Raw genomic sequence first — 24,141 nt, 5'->3', positions numbered from 1 at the left:
AGTAGAACTTTTCTCATCAATTTTGATGGTGGTTGAAACATTTGAAGCTATTGCTTTAATGTCTTCAACAGTCATATTTGTCCACCATTTAAACTAAAAAGTTTCTTTGGATAAGAGGAATATTATACTTATTCTTTGAGATGATGATAGACCATCTCCAAATCCAAGGTATTTGGAATTTACTAAAATAAAGACATGGACATTGTCGAAAAATCATTTTACTGGATGCCACTTTAGTAATTAAGAGGCTTTTACCACACCAGGAAGTGTACAAATTTTGCAATTCTTCTGGTAAAATTTCTAAAGATGGTCCAAATTTTAACCACCAATCAAAGACCCGAATCTTTTGGTGATAATATTTTATTAATATGACATTTTGAGAAGCTTATAAAGCTTCCTGGATCTTTGTTATGGTAATTATGAGTAATTGTCACTGATCCAGTGACTATCAGCAAAATCTCTAGATTTGGTCTGGATTTACCAAAGAGACCAGGATATCCTCTGGATTCAATATATCTTTCTTTGATTGACCAGCTATCATTATAGGTCAAATCTAAATCTTTGTCATTAATATACATGACATCTTCTGTAACAGGATTTTCAAAAAATTCAAAAATCTTTTCTTGAGGAGATTCCTCCACTGCAATTTGTTTTTAAGATATTATCTTACTTGTGGAAGAAGAAGATGCTTCTTCTTTCTTAAAAGGTAACGGCATTTGCCTTCCTTTATTGTAATGAATCGTTGTCCAATCCCCTATTAGAGGAATGTTGGTTTCAAGTTGAGGTAGCCTATTGCTACTCCCAAATCCACGACCACAACCATATTGTCCGCGGCCTCCTCTACCCCTATAAGGGGTTGTCATTCTCCCTGCAAAAATTCACGAGTTAAATAATCAGCAAGTGAATTATTTTCACCTTTAATATACTGAATATCGAATTCAAAGGCAGATAATTAAGCTTGCCATCCAACAAAAATTTGCTTTGAAACTAAATTTTTTACATCCTTTTCAATAATTGATTTAGCAGAACTACAATCAATTCTAAGTAAGAATTTTTGGTATAATAAATCACTCTGGAATTTGGAGATGCACTTTATAATAGAAAGCATTTCTTTCTTAATAGTAGAATATTTAGATTGAGTGGAATTCCACTTTCCGGAAGTAAAACGAACAAAAACTTCTTTATTATTATCAGGAATAACTTGTTTTAATATTCCTCCATATCCTAAATTAGAAGCATCAGTTTCAACAATTTTGAAATATTTAGGATTGGCTAAAGATAAACATGGTAAACATTTTACTTTGTTTTTAATTCCTTGAACAGCGTGAGTATGTTCATTTGATCAAGGTTTAGGATTAGTTTTCAATCTATTATATAAAATAGTTGTGTCCTTAGATAAGTATTTATAGTAATCTGAAATATAATTTAGACTACCCAAAAATCTTTGTAATTGTTTTTTATCTGTAATAACATCAGGAAATTTAGAAGCAAATTCAATACTTCTATGAATAGGAATAATAGTTCCTTTATCAATTTCATGGCCAAGACATCTCACTCTAGTTTGAAATAATTTCATTTTTGGAGAAGAAACCACCAAACCATTTCTTTTAATAATGTCTTTAAATATTTTTAAATGTTTAAAATGTTGCTCAATGGTTTTAGAAAAGACTAAAACATCATCAATATAAACAATTATAAAATCGGAACATGAATTGAATATTTCATTCATAATATTTTGAAATTCAAAAGGGGCATTTTTGAGCCCAAAAGGCAAGACAACCATTCGTATTGCTCAAAAGGGACAGTAAAAGCAGTTTTATATCTGTCAGATTCTTTAATTTGAATTTGCCAATAACCGGATTTCATATCAAATTTTGAAAATATTAAGGAAGTAGATAATCTATCTAGAAAATCCATTTTGTTTGGAATAGGATATCTAATCCATTTTAACACCTTATTAAGGGGTTTATAATTTATAACAAGTCTAGGAACTCCTCGTTCCTTTTCTGCAGCATTGTTTACATAAAATGCAGTGCAGCTCCAAGGAGACTTAGATTTTCTAATAAGACCCTTATCGAGGAGACTTTGAATTTCTTTTCTACATAAATCAGTATAATCTTGATTCATTTGAGCCGGTCTGGCTTTAGTGGGGATATGTTTTTTTATCAAAATCATCCTCATAAGGTAAAGAAATAACATGTTTCTTTCTTTCCCAAAAAGCATTGGGCAAATCATTGCAAATTTCATTACGAAATTGTAGTTCTAAAGACTTAATTTGTCTTTTGATTTCTTCTTTATTAAGTTGATCATTAATATTTAAAATATTAACTTCTTCTTTAAGAAAACATAATTTTTTTTCCTTTTTAAGAAGAAGGACTTTTACCTCTTTTAACATTCTAGTATGAGGATCTCAAATAAATTCAAAAATAATTTTTTGATTATTAATAGAGGTAGTAATACCCCTTTGATCAATATTAGTGATAGGCATGATATTTTGCAAAAAAGGAGTACCCAAAATGATTCTATGAGTTAAATTTTTAACTAAAATAAAGTGAGTAGGTAAACAAATATTTTGATTACAAATATAAATGTTAGGTAATTTATATTTTACTTGGAGTTTATCCCCTCCTGCTTGAGTAAGGGATTGAGTGGTTTTTAAAAAATATTTAGTAGGGATAATCCCTTCTTGAATGCAGTTAAGATCTGCACCACTATCAACCAAAGCAATTTCATCTTTTAAAATAAAATCTTTCTTAACAAATAAGGTGATTTTTATAAACCACTTTTGAGAAGTAACTCTTTGAAGAGCATTCAAATAAGTTTCAGAACTAGAAGGACTATTTTCTTTAGAAGTATCAATTTCTTTTAATTTGGATTTTTCCAAAACACTAAGTCTAGTAAATAATATATTATTATCCTTTTTAATCTAAGATATTTCAGATTTTAAGAGATTTATTTCTCTTTTCAAGTCGTTAGTAGAAACAAGAGTTTCTCTAATATTAGATTCCTGGAATCTAGATAAAACTTCACTAATCTGATAGGGTGCCTCAATAATTTGAGGAGATTCTTTTTTGCAATTATCTTTTATAAGAAATTCAATCATTTTTCTTCTCAGATTATTATCTGGAATAGACTCTAAAATCTTTAAAGTTTTGTCTTGTTCTTCAGTAAGAACATTTAAACCATTCATATTAACAATTGATTTCCAATAATCAATTTCATCACTGCATAGACAACTATTATTGTCAGAAGAGGATTCCTCAGAAGAGGATTCATTAATGAAATCTACCTCATTATCAGATATTTCTGACTCAGAGTCGGGATTAATTAAGAGAAATTTCTCTAGTTGAGTACGAAGATTATCATCTTTAATCTCATTTAAGGCCTTTTTAGTCCAGCATTGATTAGCATAATGCCCAGCCTTTCCACATTTGTGGCAAGTAATACCTTTAGAAAATTTATCAGCTTTCCTTTTCCTATTGGATTTAGGAATATCCTCTCTAAGTTTATTCTTAGAGTATTCTTTCTTATGTCTCCTTCTTTTAGAAGTTCTCTTAGAATTTCTCTGAGATTTATAAGTTCTATCTTTAGAACACTTTTCTTTACCCTTAGTTTTATTACCGGGTGGTTTTCCAAGATCAAAGGCAAATTGCTCACAGAATTCGCCCAATTGGTGTTTTTCTGTTAACTTTTGCTTTTTAAGCTGGTTCTTAAGCTTTATATCATTACATAAAGCTAATCCTTCTTGGATACAGGTATTGGTTATCATACCATAGGTAAGGTTATCATAGTTGATGTTAATAGCATCATTTTTGTTTCTGAGAGTTTGTCTAATTCTTTCAGCAAATAGATGGGGTAAACCATCTATGAATTTAGCTTTCTAATGATTACTATTAGAACCTTGGACCATAAATAATCTGGATAAAAAGGTATCTTTATACCATCTAAAATGTGTCAGCGAGGGACATCTAAGGTTTTGGAGTAAGGTAGAAATTCTTTCTCCTATAGGAATACTGGTTCCTATAAAATTTTGTAAGATGGCTAAACACAGCGTATAAACTGCATCTTCCTCATTAACACTATAAACTGGATTCTCACTAGTGGAGGCTTCGGTTTTAACAAGTTTTCTATGGGAAAGAATTTATTTCCTCTGGGTATCAGTAAGATAGAAATCCCACCAACCTCTAAGTTGTCCAACAAATCCAGTTGTAATAAAAGCAGCTATAGTGCTATCAGTATTACCATGTTGTTTACATATAGTAGAATACATGAGCATTTTTTGTGTAACATCAACAATTTGTTTTTCATTTAACCCATCTATGTTCCATTCATAAATGGATCTTCCCGAATAAGAGTTTTGATAAACATCATTTTCTTCATAAAGTAAATCTTGAGGTGAAGGTCTTTCGTAATAATATTTGTCAACAGACCTCTTGGTATAAACAGGGTTTATTTCAGCATTTTCTCTATTAATGTCCTGATTAGCAAACATGGCAGTTAATTGATCAATTTCTTTCTCACTATCAGAACTATCAAAATCTTCAGAATTATTGGAATTATCAGAATCATTTTTATGAGAAAGAACATTAAGATTTATTTTCTTAAGTTTCTCTTCAAGAATAGAGATAAATTCATTAGAATCACTATCAAGTTTAAATCCTTCTATATTAGTAGGAGGTTGAATAATAGGAGCTTCCTTAGTTATAGGAGTAGAGATATTTTTACAACTTTGAGAAGTATTTTTCTCAATTTTTTCTAAAATCAAATTTTGGTTGGCAATTTGCTTATCCATACAAATTTTTAAATCAGTAATTTCCTTATCAAGAGAAAAAAAATGATCTCCTATACAAGTTAAATAGGCATTAGTAAAATTTTGAGATCTAATAATTGAGTTTAACTCTTGAATAGTTATATGAGCATCCTCAACTCTTTGACCAAGATACGTACTATTATACGCCACAGCTTCAGTATTTTTTCCTAAATTAATTATTCTTTCAGGGGGAAAAGGATAGTTAATAGAATCTCCTCCCAAAATATTCCAAGGTTTAGATTTTAAAACCATAATTTCAGTTTTAGTTTTTTCAAGAAAATATTCTACGAACCAATTAACAAAAGGAATATAATTTTGCGTAATAACAAGATTGTTATAATAATCCTCTTTGAATTGGGCTAATTCCCAGTCAGCAAACTTATTGAAATACCATTTTCTAAATTCAAAATATCTATTAGTCATAAACTCATCGTTGATGAGTTTCCTCCATTCACTCCCTGTCCTTAAACCCATGAAAACTCATTTCAGATTCTGTAGGTGATTTCTTACCTTCATTAGTACCAGAATATATACCCTGGGGAATTTTATTTTCACTTATTATTATGTGCTGAACGGATTCTAAATCCTCACTATTTTTAGATATAGGTTCAGAAATTGAAGATCTGGAAGTTGAAGGTCTAGGTAAATTGCTAGATGTAGAATAAAAATCATTGGAAGAATACCGGGAAGATATACTTCTGGGTATCTTAAAACTTCTTTGAGAATTAAATTTAATCTCAACTTCCCCTTCAGTTGTCTGGGTTATTTGACCTATTTCTGTATTAATAATAGGTTCAGGTTCAATCGCATGTGGCAAAGTCCACGTTTCAGGAAAAGTTATCTTGTTCCATTGTATCAATTTATTGGTAGCAATATTAGATGTCAACAAATTTGTTTGAACAAGAGTGGTAGAACCTTGAAAGTTTATTAGTTTTGCTTTAAGGTTTAAAGTATTTAAGATTTTATAATAAACCCTGTAACACACAGCCATAACTTCACTGCCCTTTTTAAAATCATACCCATTCGTATGAATATTCATTTGCAAGGCATTAAATAAATGCTTGTCAGTTAAAGATAAGCTCAGATTAGGAGATTTTTCAAAATAAACTGGACCATGACAAAGGCTGGTTTCTATAACAGCAACAAGAGATTGTTGAAAATTATTACATCTACCATCTCTAACATATGCCATGAGGCTGGTATTTAATCCAAGTGAAGTTAAAGGTTTAATAGCAATTTGTATTAACCCAATATGAACAAACTTATACTTTTTAAAAGATTCTAAATCTTCTTTTTGTTTTAACAAATAAATAGTCTGAGTACTATTAGAAACTTGAACAGTTTGTTATATATATATATATATATATATATATATATATATATATATATATATATATATATAAAGTAAGGTTTTTTATGCCACGTATCACTTCCACGTTTATTCTCAATATTTTTATTATTTTTATATTTTATTTGACATAAATATCTTAACAAACTTTTGATTTTATCCACTGAATATTTTATTTAATTTTATATTTAATTTCTAATATTTTATGTAGCCAAAATATCTCAACAAACTATATATAATACTTTCAATAAAAAAAGGCTTCGTTTTTTTAACTATAAATAAATGAGATTTTGTTAATCACCATAATCACATATTTTGAGCAAAAACCGAAACTCAAACCTTTTTTTGATCTAAGCTTTTTCTTTCTTCAGGTTTGACACAAACATCTATACTATTATTTCGTCTAATTATGCTTAGATTTTTATTTATATATATATATATATATATATATATATATATATATATATATATATATATATAATATAAGATGGAACTAACACCTACGAGTAAGTTTACTGATTGTTCTTTTTTTCTTTCAGGTCCTTGAACTATTGTTTCTGGCATCCATTACAAACACCTACAAGTTTCAGGTCCTTGAACTAACACCTATACTATTGTTTCTATTTCAGGTCCTTGAACTAACACCTATACTATTTTTTTTTCTTCTGATTCAATAGTATCGCTCTTCTCTCCCTTCTTATTCATAATTGAGTTTGTGGCATCCATTCCTATTTTGTTTTATTATTATTATTATTATTATTATTATTATTATTATTATTATTATTATTATTATTATTATTATTATTATTATTATTATTATTATTATTATTTCACCAGTTCCGTAGTTTAGCAATAGGTATTTTTGCTTATGTTGATCTTTAATGTTGTTTTGTGTGTGAATCCAGTATAGCGGACATTCATAATTGGTGAGTGTCATTATAGCAGTAGGGATTGACATCCATTCATAATTGGCGCATGCCATTATAGTGGACACCGTGAACCCAATAGTCTATAGGAACACACAGCCGTTTCTAAATTTTTGCAAGTCCGGATACTTAAACAATGTTTATTTTATTCTATATATGTTAATAATTTTACTAAATCCAGTTAATTATATTTGTCTGTGGATATATAAATTTTCAATTATACAAAGTTCTATGTCTAACCCGGGCAACGCCGGGTAAATATACTAGTGTGTGTGTGTGTGTCTATATATATATATATATATATATATATATATATATATATAACAAGTAATATATTCGAGGTTCAAAACTGTGATTCTACACTTATTCATTATAAGAGATGAATTTCTAGCAACTAGACTATTTGTCGGAAAAAACTGATCATGGGTTAAAATGTCAACATTACATAATTTCCTCTGACCAAGTAAACAAAATAAAAGAAACATTCAGTCAATTTTTTAACACAACAACTGTGTAAAAGTAGGCATATTTAGTAAAAGATAAAATACATCATGGGAATCTTTAAGTTTAACATTTGTACCATATTAATTCTTTTAGTTTTTTTTTCAGATTTAGATTGATCCTTTATGGTTGTAAAAGTGAACATGTTAGTTCTTTAATTTGTTTTTTTTAATAAATAAATCTCTTTTTCATCCAAATTTGTTAAAAAAAAATATACTTACATGACCATTCGACATTGAGGGAAAAGGTCCAAAAAGTGTTTACCAATTCCATCTTAAATTTATAGATAAATATTTCATCAACAACATTATAAATCAAGTAATTGATTGTTTTTGCTTCATACTAAGATTGAATAATACACACATAAACCGTTGTTTTGAGAGCGTTTAGTTAAAACCTACCAACTCAACAATAAACGTTAAGCACTTGTTAATTTAGTTTTGTTGGATAAAGGGTGATAAAGCATAAATTTTATGACTTAAAGATTAGGTGCACACTTTTTTACTAACATAAATGACCAATTTAAAACTAATAAAACTAAAAGGACTAATCTGTAACAAATCTTAAACTTAAAAGACCTGGTGTTTGTGACCTTAGTAAAACAAACAAACTCATGTGTCACAACACTATACTAAAGGGATATTGATGTACTTAGATAACACTATACCTTAGTAATATATTTTCATATAAACAATGGTTAAATGATGTTTACCTCCCTTATAATTTCAAGATTCTTTGGTTTTCGACCTTTAAGCTGAATATGCAAAATGGATGAGATAGCGCACTGATTTGGAACTACCCGTGTAAAATTGGCTTACATGTCGTGCTGATTTGGATTTTCAAACATTAAGAAAAACCTCTCTCTCTCTCTCTCTCTCTCTCTCTCTCTCTCTCTCTCTCTCTCTCTCTCTCTCTCTCTCTCTCTCTCTCTCTCTCTCTCTCTCTCTCTCTCCTCCCCCCCCAATAGTCTTTAATTTTAATTGTTGTATTTTCCAGAAAAAAAAAGCCGCTTATGTTTTTGATCCGGGCAACCTTGGTTTTGGTGGCCGCAAAGAAAGTTGTCCATGACGCATCCGTAGCCGCCATTGGAGTTGGGTTGTTCTTTGTAACAATTTTTGTGCGAGTAATACCACAAACCATATTACCCGCACACCAATTGTTACAAACAAAAACCCAGCTCCATTGGAGGATAGGGATAGGTCATTGACGACTTTCTTTGCGGCCAGCAAAACCAAGGCTACCTGGATAAAAAACACAAATGAATTTTTTCTAGGAAACACAACGATAAATATTTATATTTCCAATTTCACGAGCAAAAGCTTCAAGGGTATTCTTAAACAGGAATATTGATCTGGTAATAGAGTGAACTCAAAGGGATAGACGAAAGACAATGAAATGGTCCTTACGTGAGGAAGTGATGGTGCGAGAGTTCTTTGTTATATCAAATGAGTGGATGAAATTATTTTAAAGGAATTTTATTACTATTGTTTTTTTTAGGAAAGGCGCAATCACTGCATTTCATTCATAATTAAAGTGTACAGAGTAGAGTGTACATCATAAAAGACATGGGGGCTAGGGTAAGATAAGACGGCTCTAGCTATACTAATAGCAGCCTTATTTGTTTGCCTCCAAACAAATGACACTACAAAATCGTGATTGTTTCGTAGTAAGTTATTACATTGAAACAGAAGGTCCCAAATTTATTGAGAGGAGTATTAGAGGTGTTGAGTGCATTAACAGGTGTTGGTATGATCTCCCTTTATATAATGGGATTGTTTAGTTTTATTTATTCTTTACGAATAAAAATGAGAGGTGAACTAAACTTTATTAAATATGACAATCAATCCAGGTTAATTAATGTTTGTGGTTAAAAGAAAGAGACTAAACCAAGCAATTTATTTGATCAAGTAATTTTTGTTTTCTTTGGGAAAAGATTTGACGAAGTCTTTGTAGTTGAAAGAATCACTAAAAATAAAATTTCGTATTTTTGAAACTAATTTCAGAAATTTCAAAAATAGGAAATTTTTTTGTTAGTGATTCTTCAAATCTTTACCCAAAGAAAAGAAAAATGACTTGGTCAAATCAATTGATCGGTTTGAGTCTAACATGTGCGACAAAATATATATAAATTTGCTTCGATTATTTCTAATAAAAAATAAAATCTATTGCACTTCTTAAAATATAAGGAACAATCATATATTTGGTCTAGAACACAATTACTGCCTACATATAGTTGAGGTAGAGTGACGTAACTATATCATTATCCTAATCCCATTCAATGATGCATTACTTTAAAGTAAAGCATGCAATGCGCTAACTAAATTTCAAAGGAAAATGCGATTTGGTGCGAGAGTAAAATTCGTCGGAGTTGAGCGAATGACTTGGCAGGTTCAAAATACTAGGTTCTACACCTTGATGACCCCACAAGATAATTTGGCTATCCATCAATACATTATTAAATTCCAATGTTGAAATATAATCTGTCAAAAGAACATTCTATCCCACAAAAATTAACTTTTTTTAATCAAACCCACAAAACATTAACTAACATAATGCATAAAATTATTTTACACATCATCATTTGATACATGGATAAAATAATTTTACTCATGCACAAAAAATTGATTTATGTGTAAAATAAATATACACCGACACAGTATAAAATCTGATAATTTTATTTTTTTAATATAGTGATAATTACCGAGTTTAATGATTGTGGGTTTACGGTCCAAAACAATTTTGCACACACAGTCAATCAAAATATTTAGCATCGCCTCCTCAATCAATGTTTTTAATTTACGTGAGTCAAACGTGATAATTAATAATGTTTTGATTGGTTGTGTATGCAAAATTGTTTTGGACCGTCAGTCTACCACCATTAAACCCATACTCCCTCCGTTTCACAATACTTGTCCATTTTGAAGAAATTACATATACCAAGGAATCAAATAAATGTTGTCATTTTTGATAAAATTCTTTGGGTTTTTTCTATAATACCCTTACTCATTTATTATTTCATTCTATTATTTCTCTCTCTACAATAAATAGGTAAGGGTATTATTGTTAAATCAATAATTAATGTTGCATTGAAACTTGAAAGTGACAGGTAAAATGAAACAAAATTATTCTCCAAAATGGACAAGTATTGTGAAACGGAGAGAGTACTTAATTTATTGATTAATAAAGCAAATAATAGATACTCTCTCCGTCCCAAATTATAAGGAAAAAAAATCAAATCACACTTATTAAGAAAACTAAAACATAGTAAGAATTAAATGGAAGAGAGAGAAAATTAAATGTAATTTGCATTTAATTTCATGAGAATAAACAAAAGTTTTTCTTAGGAAAGATGATTTTTTTTTTTAAAACAAGATTAAATAAGATACTACCTCCGTCCCTAATTATAGGGCCCTTTTGAAAAAATAACGGGAATTAAGATAGTGGATATTTGTATTAAATATGTTTGTAATTACTATTGTTTTTACAATTTTATCCTTTAAGAGAGAGGGTTGTTTATGTTTTCAACATGTTATTTATTGTTGATTGAAGAAATAGATGTATAATAAATAGGGGCATGTATGTAAAGAAATAATTAATATAGTTGGAAATAGCAAAGTGGTCTTATAAAAAGGGACAAAAAAATTTTCTCAAAAGGGTCTTATAATTATAGACGGAGGTAGTAAAACTTTGTCTTTTTTGCTTACATTTTGTGACAAAGAAAATGATTTTTTTTTTGCTTACATTTTGGGACGGACGGAGGGAGTATACTTCAAGTTAGAAGCAAATATATAGGTGCAATTCAATTTGCCTAAGGTTAAGGTGGGAATACTATTTTCACCACTTTGATTTTATTTTTTTTATTTTTTTTAAATTACTTTGTAATTAAGCAAAAAATAATTGGTTTATTTTAAGGAAGTACGGAAAAAAATTGGTCTTTTTTAAGGAAGTACTAGTTTAGAGACCCGGCGTTGCCCGGGTTAGATATTAAATAGTAAGTTTTATAAGTTTGTGTGCACGAATACACATGTAAGTATATTAGATTGAATTTATTTAAATTTACAATCATAATAATATCTTAAAAATATATATAAATGATGAGATGAATGTTCAATGCAAGAATAAAAAATGTAACAAAATCAATAATGAATTAGTTCAAGTGGTAAGAGTTTTGGGTCCCTTTAAACATGTGGTCATGGGTTTGTTTCGTGGCCCATGCGTATGAGAGAAAAAAATCGATTGAAAGAGAATAAAATTGGTGTTTGGCAAACCTGAAAAAGGAAAAATGTTAGATGAAAAGAAGGTTTGGGGTTTCTGCTTGTGCTCAAAATATGTAAATATGTGATTAACAAAAATTTATTTATTTATAATTAACATTTGCATTAGAATATGCTACTAAAAGATAACATAATAACTAATTAAACCTTTTTTTTTATCAAAAATAAAAACTAATCGAACCCTTTTTTTCCTCAAACATAAAAACTAATTGAATGATACAGTGCTAAAAGATTAGTAATAACTAATTGAAGTTTCTTTTCCTAAAAACAAATAAACAAATTGAAGTCTTTTAATCATAAAATAAGATCATACATGTAAACTTTGTTGAAAATATTATGTGTAGTTTTTTGAGATATTTCTGCTACATAAAATATTAGAAATTCAAAAAAAAATTAAAGAAAATATTGAGTGGATAAGATCAAAATGTTGTTGAGATATTTATGTTAAATAAAATATTGGTTTTTAAAAATAGAAAAAATAATAAAAATATTGAGAATGAATGTGGAAGTGACACGTGGCATAACAAACCTTACTTTATATATATACCATTGATTTAGAAATAAGGACTTGAAATAATAGTATAGGTGTTATCATAAAATGATAGTATATGTGATTAATAATATTAAAACGCTACTGGTGAAATAATAATATTTTTGGACCTGAAATATTATTATTAAAATCAAAACGCTACTGATTAATAATATTGAAACGAAAAGGACCTGAAAAAATAGTATATGTGATAATAGTATAGGTGATTAATAATATTAAAACGCTACTGTTGAATCGAAAAGAGAAAAAAAAATAGTATAGGTGTTAGTTCAAGGATGTGAAACAGAAACAATAGTATAGATGTTAGTTCAAGCACCTGAAACTCGTAGATGTTTGTAATGGATGCCAACAACAATAGTTCAAGAACCTAGAAAAAAAAAATCAGTAAACTCACTCGTAGGTGTTAGTTCCCTTTATATTATATATAAAAATAAAAATCTATGCATAAGTAAAAGTAAAAGAAACAATAGTATAGGTGTTTGTCAAACCTGAAGAAAGAAAAAGCTTAGACCAAAAGAAGGTTTGAGTTTCAGTTTCTGCTCAAAATATGTGATTACGTGATTAAAAAATTCTCCTTTATTTATAGTTGAAAAAAACAAACCGAAGCCTTTTTTTCTCAATGAAAAAAACTAATTGAATAATATGGTGCTAAAAGAGATAGTAACTAATTGAAACTTCTTTTCCTAAAAAAAAAGAAATATTTAATGGATAGTATTGAAAGTATTATATATAGTTTGTTGAGACATTTTGGCTACATAAAATATTAGGAATTAAATATAAAATTAAATAAAAATATTTCAGGTCTTGAAATATTATTATTATTAAAATCAAAACGTTACTGATTAATAATATTAAAACGAAAAGGACCTGAAAAATAGCATAGGTGATAATAGTATAGGTGATTAATAATATTAAAACGCTAATGTCGAAACGAAAAGGAAAAAAATAGTATAGGTGTTAGTTCAAGGACTTGAAACAGAAACAATAGTATATGTGATAGTTCAAGGACCTGAAACTCGTAGGTGTTTGTAATAGATATCAGCAACAATAGTTCAAAGGACCTGAAAGAAAAAAAACAATCAGTAAACTCACCCGTAGGTGTTAGTTCCCTCTCATATTATATATAAAAATAAAAATCTAACCATAAGTAAAAGAAACAATAGTATAGGTGTTTGTCAAACGTGAAGAAAGAAAAAGCTTAGATCAAAAGAAGGTTTGAGTTTTAGTTTCAGCTCAAAATATGTGTTTACGTGATTAAAAAATTCTCCTATATTTATAGTTAACAAAAAAACAAATCGAAGCCTTTTTTTCCTCAATGAAAAAAACTAATTGAAACTTCTTTTCCTAAAAAAACGAAAAAATAAAATAAAGGAAGAGTTAACAAAAAAACAAATCGAAGCCTTTTTTTCCTCAATGAAAAAAACTAATTGAAACTTCTTTTCCTAAAAAAAAGAAAGAAAAAAATAAAGGAAGATTTAATGGATAGTATTGAAAGTATTATATCTAGTTTGTTGAGATATTTTGGCTACACAAAATATTAGGAATAAAATATAAAATTAAATAAAATATTTAATGGATAAAATCAAAAGTTTGCTAAGATTTTTATGTCAAATAAGATGTCAAATAAAATATAGAAAAAAATATAAAAATATTGAAAATAAACGTGGAAGCGACACGTGGCATAAAAAACCTTACTTTATATATATACTACTAGTTTAGAGACCCGGCGTTGCCCGGGTTAGATATTAAATAAGTTTTATAAGTTTGTGTCCACGAATACACGTGTCAGTATATTAGATTGAATTTATTTAAATTTACAATTATAATAATATCATAAAAATAAATATAAATATTTCAAAAAAAATTAAAAATAAATATAAATGATGAGATGAATGTCCAATGCAAGAATAAAAAGTGTAACAAAATCAATAATGAATTAGTCCAAGTGGTAATAGTTTTGGGTCCTTTAAACATGGACTATTACTTTCCCACCCTATTGCCTTCTCCCGCGCCCTGTAAAATTTCTAAAAATGCCCTTGTGCATTCCGGATTTTAAAATTCGGATTCATGTTTACTATTTCGGATTTTATAATCCGGACAATTCTTATGTATAATCAGTCATCAGACTCTCTCACATTTCAACAGTTTTGAGTTTTCCTTTTAAAAACAACAAAAAAAACTAAGTAAAAAATGCTAAAAACCTGTCAAATAAAATCATAAAAATATAAAATAGTATCAAAAAATTCTAAAAATCAAATAAAACTAATGGAAATTTTTTCAGATTTTTATGAGAATATGAAAAATTAATAAAAATGAAAAATGGGTCTAAACGATGGAATTTTGGATTTTGAGGGGCGGAGTCCCGTAAGAAGTCCCTTCTATGGGAGTCATGGTCCTTGAATTTTTTCTAATTTTCTGGGGATGTTTCGGAGCAATCCGATCAAGTAGCCCGAAAACCCGATTTTTGTTAAATAAAATATTGGTTTTTAAAAATAATAAAAATATTGAGAATGAATGTGGAAGTGACATGTGGCATAAAAAACCTTACTTTATATATATACTATTGATTGATTGATGTGTAGTTTGTTGAGATATTTATGTTAAATAAAATAGAAAAAATAATAAAAATATTGAGAATGAATGTTGAAGTGACATGTGGCATAAAAAACCTTACTTTATATATATACTATTGATTGATTGATGTGTAGTTTATTGAGATAAAAAATACTGAGTGCATAAGATCAAAAGTTTGTTGAGATATTTATGTTAAATAAAATAGAAAAAATAATAAAAATATTGAGAATGAATGTGGAACTGACATGTGGCATAAAAAACCTTACTTTATATATATACTATTGATTGATTGATGTGTAGTTTGTTGAGATAAAAAATACTGAGTGCATAAGATCAAAAGTTTGTTGAGATATTTATGTTAAATAAAATAGAAAAAATAATAAAAATATTGAGAATGAATGTGGAACTGACATGTGGCATAAAAAACCTTACTTTATATATATACTATTGATTGATGTGTAGTTTGTTGAGATATTTATGTTAAATAAAATAGAAAAAATAATAAAAATATTGAGAATGAATGTGGAAGTGACATGTGGCATAAAAAACCTTACTTTATACATATACTATTGATTGATTGATGTGTAGTTTGTTGAGATAAAAAATACTGAGTGCATAAGATCAAAAGTTTGTTGAGATATTTATGTTAAATAAAATAGAAAAAATAATAAAAATATTGAGAATGAATGTGGAAGTGACATGTGGCATAAAAAACCTTACTTTATATATATACTATTGATTGATTGATGTGTAGTTTGTTGAGATATTTATGTTAAATAAAATAGAAAAAATAATAAAAATATTGAGAATGAATGTTGAAGTGACATGTGGCATAAAAAACCTTACTTTATATATATACTATTGATTGATTGATGTGTAGTTTATTGAGATAAAAAATACTGAGTGCATAAGATCAAAAGTTTGTTGAGATATTTATGTTAAATAAAATAGAAAAAATAATAAAAATATTGAGAATGAATGTGGAACTGACATGTGGCATAAAAAACCTTACTTTATATATATACTATTGATTGATTGATGTGTAGTTTGTTGAGATAAAAAATACTGAGTGCATAAGATCAAAAGTTTGTTGAGATATTTATGTTAAATAAAATAGAAAAAATAATAAAAATATTGAGAATGAATGTGGAACTGACATGTGGCATAAAAAACCTTACTTTATATATATACTATTGATTGATGTGTAGTTTGTTGAGATATTTATGTTAAATAAAATAGAAAAAATAATAAAAATATTGAGAATGAATGTGGAAGTGACATGTGGCATAAAAAACCTTACTTTATACATATACTATTGATTGATTGATGTGTAGTTTGTTGAGATAAAAAATACTGAGTGCATAAGATCAAAAGTTTGTTGAGATATTTATGTTAAATAAAATAGAAAAAATAATAAAAATATTGAGAATGAATGTGGAAGTGACATGTGGCATAAAAAACCTTACTTTATATATATACTATTGATTGATTGATGTGTAGTTTGTTGAGATATTTATGTTAAATAAAATAGAAAAAATAATAAAAATATTGAGAATGAATGTTGAAGTGACATGTGGCATAAAAAACCTTACTTTATATATATACTATTGATTGATTGATGTGTAGTTTATTGAGATAAAAAATACTGAGTGCATAAGATCAAAAGTTTGTTGAGATATTTATGTTAAATAAAATAGAAAAAATAATAAAAATATTGAGAATGAATGTGGAACTGACATGTGGCATAAAAAACCTTACTTTATATATATACTATTGATTGATTGATGTGTAGTTTGTTGAGATAAAAAATACTGAGTGCATAAGATCAAAAGTTTGTTGAGATATTTATGTTAAATAAAATAGAAAAAATAATAAAAATATTGAGAATGAATGTGGAACTGACATGTGGCATAAAAAACCTTACTTTATATATATACTATTGATTGATGGTTTTGCACATTAACTCCTGGTTCGCGTGTTTTTTGCGAAATACGTTCGCACCATATAGCACAACCGAATTTCAAATTAGCTACTAATTTTTTTAAAATTAAAAACAATTTTAAACTATCTTAATTGTTGCACAAAATTCAATGACAATTGTATCCCAATTTCTACTAAACAATTTTAAACTCTCTCATTTTCTTTAGTAGAAATTGAGATACAATTGTCATAAACTATCTTAAACAATTTTAAACTCTCTCATTTCTACTAAAGAAAATGCTAATTCTCCTTAATGACAATTGTATCCCAATTTTAAACTTAAACTATCTTAAAACAGTTTATGTTTTAAGGAAAATGCTAATTCTCAAGAAAAATAGCTTCAAGAATTTTTCAAGACACAGTTGGCAAATTTTAATTGGATGATTTATTTGTCCACTTCCTATTTTTCAGCTACACCTCCTTGAATTGTGGCAAATAGTGCATTGTGATTGGCTACTCTTTATTCTTGAAGAATTCTTGATGTTATTTTTCTAGAGATATAGCATTGCTCATGTTTTAAACATCCAATACAATCATATACTCATCATAAATTTTTCAAGAATGCCCCGTATCATTGCAATTTCTAAAATGCAACGACTCATATTTTATAATAAAGTAATTTTTTTTTCAAACTATAGTTCTCATTTATGATGTTCATAGTGATCTTAGGGAGAATTTTGATAGAAACAAACTAGGGCTTCCTTGCTTTAGGTTTGTAGTTTGATGGGGTTTTGGCTTTAGTCCCCTTCTCTCTCTCATTTTACACGTTCTCATTTTAATTAATATATTTAGTGAACCACTTTGCTCCCTATTTGAGGAAAAAAAAGTATATACACACTAAAATTGTTATAAAGGAATTGTCCCACCGTAAATTATATACTAATGAGAATCAAATTTTAAAAGTGTAAATTACACTTTAGGTCCTTTATGTTTTTTTAGGTTTCATTTTGGTCTCTTAAGTTAGTTTCCTATCATTTTGGTCCCTCGAGTTACAAACATTATACAATTAGGCCCCCTAAGTTGTTTTTGGGGTTAATTATGTTTCTAGTCCCTATAAAATAGCGACCTTGTAAGTTTAGTCCCTACTTAATTTTAATAGCATTTTTAGTCCCTATAAAAAAAAATTACTTATAATTTAAGTCCCTGCTAAAACAAAGTTTGATTAATTATCCTTAAACTCTTAAATTTTTGAACGATTTTTTTGAGACAAGATTAGAACACTATGAAAGGTTCGTTTACTAAAATTTAGAATTTTCTGACATGAAATGAATTAAATATGAATTTTTTAAAACGACAAAAGTTAAAGATAAAAAGTAATAAAATCTGGATGTAGAAATCAAATTTTGCAATAATTTTTTGCAGACGAACTTTTAGTAATGTTCTAAACATGTCTGCAAAAAATTGTTCAAAAATTTAAGAGTTTAAGCATAAATTAAACAAATTTGAATTGAGTAGGGACTAATACTCAGTGCAGAAAAACAAAATTAGGGACTAAAAATGCTATTAAAATTAAGTAGGGACTAAACTTACAAGGTCGCTATTTTATAGGGACTAGAAACATAATTAACCCTTGTTTTTGTTGCAATTTACTTCCTTAAATAACTATGAACACTTTGGTTTCTTAAGTTACAAATATTAATACATTGTGATAGTGTCTCAATTTTTATAACTTAAAGGATGAAACTGTCAAATATTTGTAAGTTAAGTAGTGATCAAAATGAAAGAAAAACAACTTAAAGGACAAAATTGTCTAACATATATAATTTAAGGGACTAAAATGAAAAGGAAAAAATTTAAGAGATCAAACCGAAACCTAAAATTTACTTAACGGATCAAAAATATAATTTAGCCAAAATAGGCTAAATCACTAATAAATTAATAATAGATTAAAGTTTATCAAAAGTATAATATTGCACTAAATTAAAGTTTATCAAAAGATGACATAGTAATTAATCCACATTATTAGAATATTTGTATTCGTTTATTTCATGGAAACTATCACAGTGAACAAAGTTTTTCTTAAACTAATAGTTACATATTAAGAGCTAGCAATAATATTCCTTTAAATTAAAGTTTATCAAAAGATGTTAGATTTATTAATCAACACTAATAGAATATTTCTATCTGTTTATTTCCTTCTTCTTTTTTTTTTTTTTAAGTTTAAGGACTATTTGTTTACTTCATGGTAACTATCACATGTCACGAACAATTTTTGCTGAAACTAATAGTTACAAATCAAGAGCTAGCAAAAATCATGATAGACAACAAATTTAAAAATAAATCAACATTCCATATTCAGTACCAAAGTTTGGAAATTTAACGATAATTATAAAAACAATATAAATTAAGTTGTTTGTACCTTAATAAACGCGAGTAATGCACTTGGTAAATAATCATGTGTTCACATTTCTATTGTTGGCTTCTTTGATAGCCAAATCAGGCGTACCAGGGCATTTCTAATTTATTAGGTTATGGAAACTCTGTAGTACATCTTCGACATAAGCTTCGTATTGGTACATGTTACTCCAGGCTGCGAGATGCATATTATTAAAACAAAATTCTTTAGATTGAAATGCGAATTATGGCGCAGAAAAAATATTCATTCAATGAATTCACAAGATTAATTAGGCATAGAATTATCTCTAAATAAATAAATATACATATAAGTATCAATTGATTGTTAACTATAGTAAACAAGAGAGTTGAAATAAACTTATATGTCTTGGATGTTGTTGTGTAATAAGGTCACCAACTCATATGAAATTACTCTACAACCTAATAAACCTTATAAAACCTGAGGCGTGACAAAGTCTTTTTCTAGATTCTTCAAGAAATTGTTATGTATCTTTCAATGTTTGAGCCACAAGATAACAGCTCTCGGTGCATCTAGACTTTGTTGTTTGTTCTCCACAAGATAACCTGAGCCACCTGAGGTGCTTCGATGGCAGACAGCTCTCGGTGCATCTAGACTTTGTTCTTTTACTCCAATAAAAAGGAAAGTATTCAGTCACTCATATTACATTAATTTTAGGTTTTCAATGATTTAACCAAGGAGGTTTGGTTTGGTGTGCCATAATTCTATTATTATATTATTAAAAGAAATTTAAAAAATTTCCTATATATAAAGCATCAAAACATTCATAAAACATCTTACCAAACCCTAGATCAGGGCCGTTCCTATAAAATTGGAGGCTCGGCTCTAATATTAAAAATGACCCCTAATAAAAATAATTAATGATAATTTAAACAATTGCAAATAAACAATGAGGATTATTTTGATTTTAATTTGTTTTGTTGAATTTTTCGTTTGTTGATAGATGTGTGTGTTTGGCCTAACTTGTCCATTTACTCTTTATTTCTGTCAAATAATAAGTGTTTGATTTAGAACTATGTAACAAAAAAAAAACATTATACTACATCCCAACAATTATACTTGTATCCCTACAAATAATTGAGACCTCCATAAATTGGAGGCTCGGCTCCGTAGAGCTCCTTGCGCTTGGCAAGGAACGGCCCTGCCCTAGATCAAGCCTAGTTTAGAATTGCATGGGAATTAAACCTCTAAATGCTTCCCTTTCAAACGCTGGGGTTTTATAGAGTCTTCGTTCCAATTGCAAGAACAAAGGCCTCAAGGGTATCCTTAAACAAGAAAGATTGATTTCGTATTAGAGTGGAATCAAAGGATAGAAGAAAAGGCAATGAAATGGTCCTTACCTTAAGAATTATACTATGAACGGGAGACGGATGGTGCTTACTTTAAGAATTCGTAAACATGGAAGATCCATTTGGTATTAGTGTGAGTTGAGAGAAGAGAGGAGAAAATTGTGGAATAAGTTGGTCGTTCAATTATTTTAGGACATGACTTTATCCCACGTACTTATAATTTTTCTTTAGGACATGACTTTGGGAGGAAGAATACGTGTTGTTCTAATATGGAAATAGTGTCGACATGCCTGAAAAAGTGGCGTGGAAAAAATATTTTTGGGCCTTGGACAGATTTTTTTTTGGACCCATTTACTGTTTTTGGACATTTTTTGGACATTGGACAAATAAAAAACAAACAAAAAATGACTTAAAATGAAAGAAAAAAATGACTAATTAAAACAAAAATAAAAATGGAAATTAAAATTAAAATTTTAAATTTAAAAAAAGAAAAAAAAAGATGGAAATTAATTAAAAAACTAAAAGATAAAAATAAAATAAAAATAGAGAGAAGAGGGTCCGACTCGGAACTAAAAATGAGGTATTTTTAAAATACCTCTCTGCCGAATTTTTCATTGAAAAGTAAGAGAAAATTCCGGATCAGAGCATGTATGAATGTAGGACCTTAGGTCAAAAATTGGGTTATGAGAGTAAGTAATGAGTAAAATCCAGCAGCCATTACTTATGCATTAGGTGTTTTCATTTTTTATTTTATTTTGTTTCTTTACTTGAATTTATGATAGATTAATGGAGATAAGTTAATTGGTTTCAACTACAATATTGACTATAATCTTGATTTAAATTTGGTGTAGAGTTTGATGATACTAATATTAGAATTTTGATTTAAATTGTGGTAGACATTATTTTGGCGGCATACAAATTTTGACGCGGCGTATGAAGGAGCAGCCAAACCTGTAGTGAATTCAGCCATTGACAGGTTGTATATCACCATTTGTGTCACTACTACTTTCAATTTAGCATTTTAACATAATGAAAATCAACATCTATTTTGATATTTGTGTTTATATATTATAGTTTATCTATTTTTCTTCGGACATGTTTTCTAAATGGATACATATTGATATAAATATATATTTATTGCATTAGATGATGAATTGATGCAGATCTACTTTGTTCTTGAAAGTTGTTCATTAAAGATGATGGGCATTTATATATAGATTATTCTTTTCCTATATATAAATGCCCATCTCATTCAGATTGTTCTCTGCATATCAATCTTTTACTTTTGGTTTGAATTTTTTTCCTAATTATTGATTTGCCTCATGAACCTTTGAATATGTGGAGATTGGATAATTTTATCAGGTTTGCCAAAGATCAAGAAGCAGCTGATACACTCATCCAACTGAAAGGAATGTGGTTCATATGTGGTTATTTTTATTTAGTGTAAAAGTTTTTACCACTTTCGTGTTTATCGTATCCAGTGTTCTGATGTTCTTCTTTTGAACTTTGTATATCGTTACCAGTTCATGACAACTCGGCTCTTGAAGTATGCAAGGCTGCGAAAAGTGATTTGGCTAAGTTACAAACATTTCGCATGGAATATGACGTTGGCACTATAAGTTGATCTTAAAAAATTAATCATGACATTTTCCTCTAAATTTGATCCATACTTAGGTTTTTCATGTTTGCAGTTTTATGATTTCAATTTAAAACTATTATAATGTCTGATTTATAAAACATGTTAAGTACCGCAATTTAAAACTATGATAATGTGTGTTTGATGCTCATGATAATGTATGTTTTGCATTTTAAGGTTCATCTAAACACACTACATTGTAAATATGTTTGCATTTTTCAAACTCGATGAACAAAATACATTCGGTATATAAGAGATTTGGTTAAATATTGGTTCTATGTGTTTATGTGTTTGTAGCATGGCATTGTAAGTTGATCTTGAAAAATAAATCTGATATGTTGATCTTGAAAAATAAGTCTGATATGTCCTGTAACTTTGATCCATACCTAGGTTTCTCATGGGAACTGTTTTCTGATTTCAATTTAAAACTGTGATAATGTCTGATTTATAAAACATGTTAAATGCCGCAATTATTCGAGTGCCGCAATTTAAAACTGTGATAATGTCTGTTTTATACTCATGATAATGTATGCATTGCATTTTAAGGTTTATCCAAACACACTATATGGTAAATCTATTTGCATTTTTCACACTGGTTATATGTTCATTTAAATGAACGTGTATTGAATTCATTATTTATATGTTTTAATGAAAAGGAAGAATGCCTGGATACTTTTCAAGACAATATGGACTGCAGGTTGCACACTATTAATGCTCCGTGATCCGAATGATAATGAGTTTGAAGTGAAAGTTGAGAAGAAAAACGGAAGGGTTTATTTTACCGATGGATGGTCTATGTCGAAGAATATTCACAAAGTTCTTGCTGGAGGTTAGATGACCGTCATTTTCCCAAATAGGAATTTGTTTCTGATTAGGGTGAATACTTCTGGAATAATTAATCGTTTTATGTTGGACTGTTTGATTCTGTTTTGAACTCTTGATTATGCATGGGTTTGTTTTTTGTCTATTTTGTTATTTTGGGCAACAATTGATCTCATGGAGTTGATTTTGATCTACTTCGATTTTTGGTTTTGGTATTGCCGTTGCCGTTTTGTATCTGTGTTCATCAAATCAGTCCAATGTTTAATTAGTGTTTCATTTGGTATTATATGTTAGTTACTGAATTATGGAACAAATGTTGTTTAGCAAATAACCCTTATGAATCTTTTCATCCAATATCAGTTCCTATTAGACAATCTTTAGCATGTCCATCTAAACATGTTCCTTACTTTAATATAAGACTATGAGACTAGAATAGAAAAAATATGTCATGTGCAATTTAACATACTGAAATTGAGGCACTTGACCGTTTGCCCATGCTATAACAGAACATTTGTATGATTAAAATTGAGGCACTTGACACTCTAAAATTGCAGCATTTGACTGATGTGTATTAAAAACATAGATACAATTTGTACTTTGCTAAAGATATTATCAAATGCAAAATCTATTTTATAGACATGTAAAGAACCTATAAACCTCAGGAATGTTGGTACCGCACATATTAGCTCGATTTCAAATAAAATATGCAAAGAGATGGCAATTTGCGGCACTTGACTGTTTGATCATGCCATGAGAGATCATTTATATGATTAAAATTGCGGCACTTGACCGATATAATAATCCTTATATGACATTGAAAGAGTACTATAAGACTAAGGATTCTACACGTATGTTTCGTTTTTAAATGGTCGTATATAAGTGATGACAAATTGATTGAGTTGATTAGAATAACAGTTTGTTTCCTTGTAACCCTATAAATAAATTAGAAAATATTGTAAATTAAATCACTTCTATTATTCCTCTTCCACTTTACACAAACAAACAATATTGATCTTCCTCGTATTCATATTCAACTGTTGACTTCCTCACCAACCAC

At 28.4% G+C, this 24,141-nt stretch overlaps 1 pseudogene; it reads right to left on the bottom strand.

The window, feature by feature from the left end:
• Positions 1-329: 329 nt before the first annotated feature.
• On the bottom strand, positions 330-4,792 carry LOC146916555 (uncharacterized; annotated as a pseudogene).
• Positions 4,793-24,141: the final 19,349 nt, after the last annotated feature.

The sequence above is a fragment of the Medicago sativa genome, chromosome 6 (assembly GCF_051527215.1).
Source record: "Medicago sativa cultivar Bolivia chromosome 6, Bolivia_mono, whole genome shotgun sequence".
NCBI classification, from domain to species: domain Eukaryota; kingdom Viridiplantae; phylum Streptophyta; class Magnoliopsida; order Fabales; family Fabaceae; genus Medicago; species Medicago sativa.
The sequence above is the reverse complement of the archived record's forward strand: the minus strand, read 5'-3'. Positions and strand labels throughout refer to the sequence as shown.